This window comes from Gracilinanus agilis, chromosome 3 (genome assembly GCF_016433145.1).
Source record: "Gracilinanus agilis isolate LMUSP501 chromosome 3, AgileGrace, whole genome shotgun sequence".
Classification (NCBI taxonomy): Eukaryota; Metazoa; Chordata; class Mammalia; order Didelphimorphia; family Didelphidae; genus Gracilinanus; species Gracilinanus agilis.
In genome coordinates this window covers 420,660,467-420,670,226 of record NC_058132.1, presented here as the reverse complement: position 1 = coordinate 420,670,226, position 9,760 = coordinate 420,660,467, and positions in this window count along the sequence as shown.

Genomic DNA, 9,760 nt, shown 5'->3' with positions numbered 1-9,760 from the left:
ATAGCCACTCCTGCCTTCTTTTTCTCATTTGATGCCCAAAAGATTTTGCTCATACCCTTAACCTTGAACTTGTGTGTGTCTACCCGCCTCATATGTGTTTTTTGTAGACAACCTATGGTAGGATTTTGGTTTCTGATCCACTCTATTTGCTTCCGTTTTATGAGTGAGTTCATCCTGTTCACATTCAGATAGTTGTGTATTCACTGACATTTTTGTATCCTCCCCTAGACCCACTCCTTCTTATTACACTATTTTCTTTTACACCAGTGGTTTGCTTTGAGCCGGTATCCCTCATCCCCTCCCTTGATTGACTTCCCTTTCTGCCCCCTCCTTTGTTGTTCCCCTCTTGTTTTTTTTAAAGACCAAATGAATTCCCTCCCCCTTCTTCTCCCCTCCCTTTTTTGGCCTCCCCACTCCCCTGCTCCCTTTGGTTTATCCCTTCTGACTTTCTCAGTAGGGTTAGATAGAGTTTTTTATCCCAATGGATAATAAAGCTACTCTTCCTTCTCCGGGTTGATTACACTGAGAGTAAGGTTTGAGTATGCTCTCTTCCTCTCCTTCTTATGATATTATTCATCCCCTCCCCTTCCCATGCCCTCTTTGTGTGTAATAGAATATCTTATTTTTCTTATTTACTCAGATTTTTCTTAGTGTCCCCTACTATTCCCCCCTTTTCCCCCCCCCCCATGTCTTCTTAGACCATTTAGTATCCTGTCCTCTCCCTATGAATTATTCTTCTGGTTGCTGTAATAGTGAATATTATAATAGTGTATAGAGTTTACTACAGAGAATTGTACATAGCATTTCTCCACCTAGTAATACAGATAATTAGATCTTATTTATGCCCTTAAAGAGTCAAGCTTAAAAGACTATGAGTTTTCTTTCTTTTCCCTCTGTTTCTTATTTACCTTTTCATCTTTCTCTTGATATTTGTGGTTGAGTGTCAAACTTTCCATTTAGTCCCGGTCTCTTTTGTGCAAAAACTTGGAATTCTTCAATTTTGTTGAATGCCCATACTTTCCCCTGAAAGTATATGGTTAGTTTCGCTGGGTAGTTGATTCGTGGCTGAAGACCCAGCTCTCTTGCCTTTCTGAATATTGTATTCCTAGCCTTGCGGTCTTTTAGTGTTGAGGCTGCCAGATCCTGTGTGATCCTTATTGGTGCTCCTTGATATTTGAATTGTCTCTTTCTGGCTTCTTGTAAGATTTTTTCTTTAATTTGAAAGCTCTTCAATTTCGCTATTATATTTCTGGGTGTTGACTTTTCTGGGTCCAGTGTAGAGGGTGTTCTATGGATCCTTTCAATGTCTATATTGCCCTCTTGTTGTAGAACTTCAGGGCAATTTTGCTGAATAATTTCTTTAAGTATGGAGTCCAAGTTTCTATTAATTTCTGCCTTTTCTGGAATACCAATGATTCTCAAGTTATCTCTTCTAGACCGGTTTTCTTGGTCTGTCACTCTCTCATTGAGATATTTCATGTTTCCTTCTATTTTATCAGTCTTTTGACTTTGTTTTATTTGTTCTTGTTGTCTTGAGAGATCATTGGTTTCTAAATGTTCGATTCTAGCCTTTCAGGACTGGTTTTCGGCTTTAATGTTTTGGTTTTCGGCTCTAATGTTTTGGTTTTCGGCTTTAATGTTTTGGATTTTGGCTCTAATGTTTTGGTTTTCCTTTTCAATCTGGTCATTTTTGGTCTTCAGTTGTCTTGTCTCACTTTCCAATTGCGAAATTCTGCCTTTTAAACTGTTATTTTCTTGCCAGATTTCTTCCATGTTCCTCAACATTTCATTTTTAAATTCTTCCATAGCTTGTGACCAGCTTTCATTTTTTTGGGGAGGTTTGGATTTTTGTTTTCCCTCCTCTGTTGTCTGGATTTTCTCTGTGTAGAAGTTGTCGAGTGTTCCAGAGTTTCTCTTGATGGTCTTTTTCTTCTGGACTTCCTTATTGCTGGCCATTGTTAGCCCCGCCCCTTTTCCGCTTTGTCTTTGCACTCCGGGTCTGCCTGGGCCTTGCAAGCTTCGGGGGGCTCCGGTCTCCTTGTCCTCGGGGTCAGGCCTCCTGGTAGTTCCCGGTCTGCCCCTCTGCCCGAGATTCCTTCAGCAGTCTTTGGGGCTGCTTCCACTGCCTCGCTCTGGTCTGCACTGGGTCCTCACTGGAGGTCCAAGCCTGGGCTGGAGATCGTTATCCAAGCCTAGGGCCCTGCCTTCACCCCCCGCAGAAGGTAGTGAAAGTCTGTGGGCTGGAGATCTTTATTCGCACCTGAGGCGATGCCTTCAGTGCTTGGGAAAGGCCATGTTTTAGGGGCCTTTGTCCTGGCCCCAGTTGGTGCCTTCACCCACGTGGATGCTGGGGGAAAGTCCGTGTGAGCCCCCAGCCACCTGGGGTCCCTCATCTTGCAGCACACAGGTACAAGCCCCGGGGCTGCCAGTGATTATCGGGTTGCCCCAGTCCTGTTTTCCCACTTGTGCGTTGGCGGGTTGTGTGAGGTGTGCGGTGGGGGTTGGGGGTGGGGCTTCTTCCTCTCGTGTTTTAGTGAGAGCTGTTTCACCCCTTTATAGCGTGGAAATGCCCCAATTCTGCGTACCTTCAATGCTGCGCCCTGTTGTGGGGTTCCTTCGTTCCTCTGGACTCATTTTTATTTCCTCTTGAGGAGTTCTGTATGCTTCGGTCAGGAGAGATCGAGCAGCTGCTCCTTACACTGCCGCCATCTTAACCGGAAGTCCTAAATATATTCTTTTAGGGAAAGACATGGTCATTCAATAAAATAGATTTCCAAGCTTTCCTGATGAAAAGGCCAGACCTAAACAGAAAAATTGAAGTCTAAACAAAAGACCCAAGAAAAGTCTAAAAAGGTAAATAAGAAAGAGAACATTTAAGGGACTCAAAAAGGTCAAATGGCATTTATTCCTACATGGAAAGAGCATATTTGTAATTCTTAAAAAAATCTTATTAGTAATAGAGAAGTTAGGAGTATACATAGACAGAAGGTGGAGAAGTAAGCTGATTAGAATGAAATGATATATAAAAAAAATCAAGAATGAAAAAGAGAATTGCATTGAGAGCAAAGGGAAGGGAGAGATGGAACGGAGTAAATTATCTTACCTAAAGAGACATGAAAATCTGTTACTGTGGAGGAAATGATGAGGGTGGTGGTGGGCAATGCTTAAACTTTATTTTCACCATAACTGGCTCAGAAAGGAGAATAACAACTATGCTCATTGGGGTATAGAACTCTATCTTATGCTATAAAGAAGTAAAAGGGGAATAAGGCAAGGGAAGGGGAGTGGTAATAAGAGGGAGGGAAAGTGAAGGTGGGTGATAAAAAGCAAAACACTTATGAAGAGGAACAGAGTGAAAGGAAAAAGAGCAGGATCAAAAGAGGAAAATAAGATGGAGGGGAATACACAGTTGCTAATCATTCCTGTGAATGTGAATGGGCTGATTAAATTATGATTCCCATAAAAGGGAAGCAGATAACAGAGTGGAATAAAAACCAGAATCCTAATATGTGTTATTTACAAAAAACACATTTGAGGCAGGATGACACACACAGAACAAGCCACCAAAGAACTCTCTAAGAAAAAATCCCCAGGGTCTGATGGATTCACAAGTGAATTCTATCAAACATTCAAACAACTAATCCCAAATACCATATAAACTATTTGACATAATAAGCAAAGAAGGAGTTCTACCAAATTCCTTTATGACACTAATATGGTACTGATTCCAAAGCTCGGCAGACCAAAAAAAAAAGAGAGAGAGAGAGAGAGAGAGAGAGAGAGAGAGAGAGAGAGAGAGAGAGAGAGAGAGAGAGAGAGAGAAAGAAAACTGCAGACCAATCTCCTTAATAAACATAGATGCAAAAATCTTAAATAGACTACTAGCAAAAAAACTCCAGCAAGTGATCATGAGGGTTATTCATTATGATCAGGTGGTATTTATACCAGGAATGCAAGGATGGTTCAATATTAGGAAAGGCATCCATATAATTGACATATCAACAAGCAAACCAACAAAAAGCACATGATTATCTCAATAAATGCTGAAAAAGACTTTGACAAAATACAACACCCATTCCTATTGAAAACACTAGAAAATATAGGAATAGAAGGGCCTTTCCTAAAAATAACAAACAGTATATATCTAAAACCATCAGCACGTATCATCTGCAATGAGGATAAATTAGAAGCCTTCCCAATAAGATCAGGAGTGAAACAAGGATCCCCATTGTCTCCTCTATTAGTTAACATTGTACTAGAAACACTAGCAGTAGAAATTAGAGAAGAAAAAGAAACTGAAAGTATTAAAATGGGCAACGAGGAGACCAAGCTATCACTCTTTGCAGATGATATGATGGTATACTTAAAAATCCTAGAGAATCAACTAAAAAGCTAGTGGAAATAATCAACAATTTTAGCAAAGTGGCAAAATACAAAATAAACTCTCATAAATCATCAGCATTTCTATATATTTCCAACACATCCCAGCAGCAAGAGTTAGAAAGATAATTGCCATGTAAAATCATCTTAGACAAAATAAAATACTTAGGAATCCATCTGCCAAGACATACACAGGAATTATATGAACACAACTATGAAACACTTTCCACACAATTAAAACTAGATCTAAACAATTGGAAAAACATTAATTGCTCATGGGTATGATAAGCTAACATAATAAAAATGACAATCCTACCCAAATTAATCTATTTATTTAGTGCCATACCTATCAAACTACCAAAAAACTTTTTTACTGAATTGGAAAAAACTATAACAAGTTCATTTGAAAGAACAAAAGATCAAGAATATCAAGGGAAATAATGAAAAAAACTGTGAAGGAAGGTGGTCTAGCAATACCAGATCTTAAATTGTACTATAAAGCAGTGGCCATCAAAACAATATGGTACTGGTTAAGATACAGAAGGGAGAATCTGTGAAATAGACTTGGGCTAAGTAACATAAGCAAGACATTGTATGATAAACCCAAAGATCCCAGCTTTTTGGACAAAAACCCACTATTTGACAAAAACTGCTGTGAAAATTGGAAAACAATATGGGAGAGATTAGGTTTAGATCAACATCTCATACCCTACACCAAGATAAATTCAGAATGGGTGAATGACTTGAATATAAAGAAGGAAACTATAAGCAAATTAGGTGAACACAGAATATTCTATTTGTCAGATCTTTGGGAAAGGAAAGATTTTAAGGTCAAGCAAGAGTTAGACAAAATTGCAAAATGTACAATAAATAATTTTTATTACATTAAATTAAAAAGGGTTTGTACAAACAAAACCAATGCAACCAAAATTAGAAGGGAATGTAATAATTGGATATTAGATATTATATTGATATATATTTAAGGTGTGGCCGCCAGGAATCAATAATTCAGATTGAATCCATAATTAAAATAGACCCAAGTCAGGATCGGGTTTAAGGAAGTTTATTTACAATTAGGAAGGGTAGAAGGTAAGGGAAATAGAGAGCAGGAGAGGCTAGTCTGGGCCTGCAGAGGCCCAGATGGAGAGAGAGGATTAAAAGGCTAATTAAAGTAGATTACACGCCACAAGGTCTTAGCAATCAGAGAGGCAAGAGGCCTACTTAAGGTAGAGAGTCTGGAAACGCCAAGGTAGGCCAAGGAAGTCAGCCTAACTTACCCACGTGACAATTCAGAGTGGAAGATGTCTGAGGTCTCAGCTGAGATCCTTCAGCACCAAGTTCAAAGCGGGAACTACCCCAACAGGAAGTTGCCCACATACTTGAAGAGATAGTGTCTTTCGTCACTTCCTGGGGGTCCACCTCTAATTCAAGTGGACAAATGGCAGCCTCTACACTGATTTGGACTGCCCAAAGGGCAGTCCCTTGTTCTCGATTTGTTACTTATTGTCACATGTGGGTACTCATCTCTCCTCCCTACTAAGGGAGGTGGGGATGACATTATCTCTGGTGACTAGAGTTTTAACTATGAATGGGCTAGAGCTAATTCTATTTACACAGGAAGCAACAAATTGGGAAAAAAAATTTTATAACAAAAAACTCTGACAAAGATCTAATTACTCAAATTTATAAGGAGCTAAATCAATTGTACAAAAAAATCAAACCATTGATACAATTGATAAATGGGCAAGGGACATGAATTGGCAATTTTCACATAAAGAAATCAAAACTATCAATAACCACATGAAATAGTGTTCTAAATCTCTAATAATTAGAGAAATGCACATCAAAACAACCTTGGGGTACTGCCTCAAACCTAGCAGTTTGGCTAAAATGACAGCACAGGAAAATAATAAATGTTGGAGGGTATGTGACAAAAAATTGGGACATTAATGTATTGCTGGTGGAGTTGTGAATTGATCCAACTGTTCTGGATGGCAATTTGGCACTATGCCCAAAGAGTGCCAAAAGATTGCCTGCCCTTTGATCCATCCATACCACTGGTGGGCTTATACCCAAAGAGATTATAAGGAAAAAGACGTGTACAAAAATATTTATAGCCATGCTCTTTGTGGTGGCAAAAAACTGGAAAATGAGGGTATGCCCTTCAATTGGGGAATGGTTCTACAAATTGTGGTATATGCTGGTGATGGAATACTATTGTGCTGAAAGGAATGATGAAGTGGAGGAATTCTACATGGACTGAAAGAACCTCTAGGAACTGGTACAGAGTGAAAGGAGCAGAGCCAGAAGAACATTGTTCACAAAGACTGACACACTGAGGTAAAATCGAATGTAATGGACTTCTGTACTAGCAACAATGCAATGATGCAGGACAACTATGAGGGGACTATGAGAAAAACACTATCCACATTCAGAGGAAGAACTGTGGGAATAGAAACACAGAAGAAAAACAACTGCCTGATCACATGGGAGGATGGGGATATAATTAGGGAAATGACACAAAATGAGCCCCCTAGTGCAAATATCAATAATATGGAAATAGGTCTTGATCAATGACACATGTAAAACCCAGTGGAATTGTGTGTCAGCTATGGGAGGGTGTGGGAGGAGGGGAGGGATAAAACATGAATCCTATAACCATGGGAAAATGTTCTTAATTAATTAATTAAATCACAATTTTAAGATTAAAACAAAACAAAACAAAAAAGAAATACTAGCTTTAGCAATAAGGAAAGAATGGTTTTATCTGACAGAAACACAGGAACTAAATGTCAATTCCCAGAATTGCTGGCTTACATTCATTTAGAGAGTCTGAAAAATAAACAAATTCTTGACTTTGGGGAAAAAAACGGTGCTAAAGACCTCCTTACAGAGAGGTGATTGAATCAGGTTGCAAAGCATATACTACTTGGCATAGCCATTGTGAGAATTTGTTTTGCATATTTGTTTTGTCACTTTACAAACATTTACAGATTACTCCAGCTTAAAGTTCTCTTATAACAAAGGAAAATAGTTTTAAAAACTATTTTTCTTTGTCTTCATCTAAAAGTGCATAAAATATTTCCCATCTTCACTCCATTTTTAAAAAATTAACAGAAATCTATCTTTTCACTCCATTAGAAAAAGAAAAGAAAGAAACATTTCTTGCAACAAATCCACATAATCAAAACAAATTCTCTGTCTCCATTACTGGACTCTCCTCTAACTCACATCCTTTAAGGAAAGTTATTCTTCATAACTCTGTCCTAGAGCCTCTTCTCTTCTCCCTCTACACTCAGTTATCTTATCAGCCTCCATGGATTTAATTACCATTCCTGTGATTAATGATTAATTATAACTTTTATTATAATTAATAATAGCTACCTTTCTGTCCCAGTCTCTCTGCTGATCTCCAATTTCATCTTCAACTCCCTTTCAGACAACTCAAACTAGATGTCCAGAAGATACCTCAAACAGAACTATAAGCCCTAAATCCTCCCTATTACCTTCTTTATTATATAGAGAGCAAAACCAATCCTCCTAGTCCTTAAGGCTCCAACCTAGAAGTCATCCTGGATTCATCACTCTCCTCTGACACTGCATCAGTCTAGTGCAGGGCCTCATTACTTCCCACCTTGATTATTGCAATAGACTGCAGATGGCTCTGCGAGTTTCAAGTTCTCCCCACTCCAATGCATTCACCATTCAGTCAGAAAAGGAATTTTCCTGAAATGCAGGTCAGATCACATCAAGTTCCTCCACCTGCCATACATTGAATAAAATCCAGTGGCTTCCTAATGCTTCTAAGAACAAATACAAAATGCTTCTCATTTAAACCTAGACTCCTCCTATCTTTCCAATCTTCTAACATTTTACTCACTCACACATACTCTTAATCTATCCTCTTGGACAGTCCACAAACCAGACACTCCATCTCTAGGCTCTGGGAATTTTCTCTGGTTTTCCCCCAAGCTGAGAATATTCTCCCTCCTCTGCTCCAACTATTGACCTACCTGGCTTCCTTTAAGTCTTAACTAAAATCCTACCTTATATAGAAAGCCTTTCCTAACCCTTCTTAATTTCAGTTCTTTCACCATTTTAATTATTTCCTATTTATCCCATGTAAAGTTTGTCTTGTATGTATTTGCTTGCATGCTGTCTTCTTCATTAGATTGTAATCTTCTTGGGAAAAGAGATTGTCTTTTGCCTCTTTTTGTATCCTCAGCATTTGGCATAGTGCCTGGCACATAATAGGCATTTAATAAATGTTTAATTGATTGAATGACTATAAAAAATCTCATTCTGAATTCTTTGAACCACAAATGTTTTATTTTTCTTCTGTTTTTGATATATAGTATAACAGAGTTGAAGAAGAAAGGGATAGAGTTAACAAAATAAGAAAGAAAAAAAGAAAAGAAAGCAATGTCTTTCTAAAATGCGAAGAAGTAAAAGAAAACCCAGAAGAAATCACAAACAAGATATTTTTGAAAGTTATTTGTTGAAAAAGAAAGGTTTTTGTTGGATGTGTTATGTATTTAAAAATAAAGGCAAGGTATATGTAATAGAATTTTGTAGTTTCATATATACAATCCTTTTTTCTATTCTACTGAATATATGGAAAATTCATTCTATTTGATTTTTAAATTCAAAATAATAAAATTTAAAAATCCTACTCCATTAACTCAGACTTCTACCATATTCAAAATGATCATTGCATTTTCAAGAAGCCTTATCACATTAACCATATGTTTCATCCAGTATATAGTTTTGATCTCTAATAGTCCAAGCATCAATGAAGAATCTAATTCTTCTTTATTCTTTATTTACTTTTCTGTCAACAGTTAAGGATCTGAAGAAAGAAATATTCTAAGACAGGGGAAGGTGACCTTGTTAGATCACATTTGAGGAAACTGCAAACCTGAGCATTCTCAGTTAGGGAAATATGTCATACCTAAGCAAAAACCAGACACTTGACTCTGACCCACTATGATACGGTACTCCCTGACTTGTAGAAAAACCACAGTAAAGAACTTGTTTTGCTGTCAAAACACATTCCACTGGCTGTACAACTCTTTTTAATTTACAATATGATACAATATTCCATATTTTCCTAGTAAAGGGTAATAGAACTTCCAATGATTTATGAATTTCTTTCAAAAAATAATGATAATGTTCTTTAGAAATTTCTACTATAAATATAAAATTACATTTTTGTTATATTTCTTCAGTTGCAATGAACATCTTATAGTTTAAATTTTTTTCTCATATTTTGCTTAGCCTAAAAACATTAATTCACATAAATCAGGTGAACATCTGAAAGCAGTGTAATGTTTTGTTTTGAAATGAACTAAAATCATGGAATCTAATATTCTAGATATTT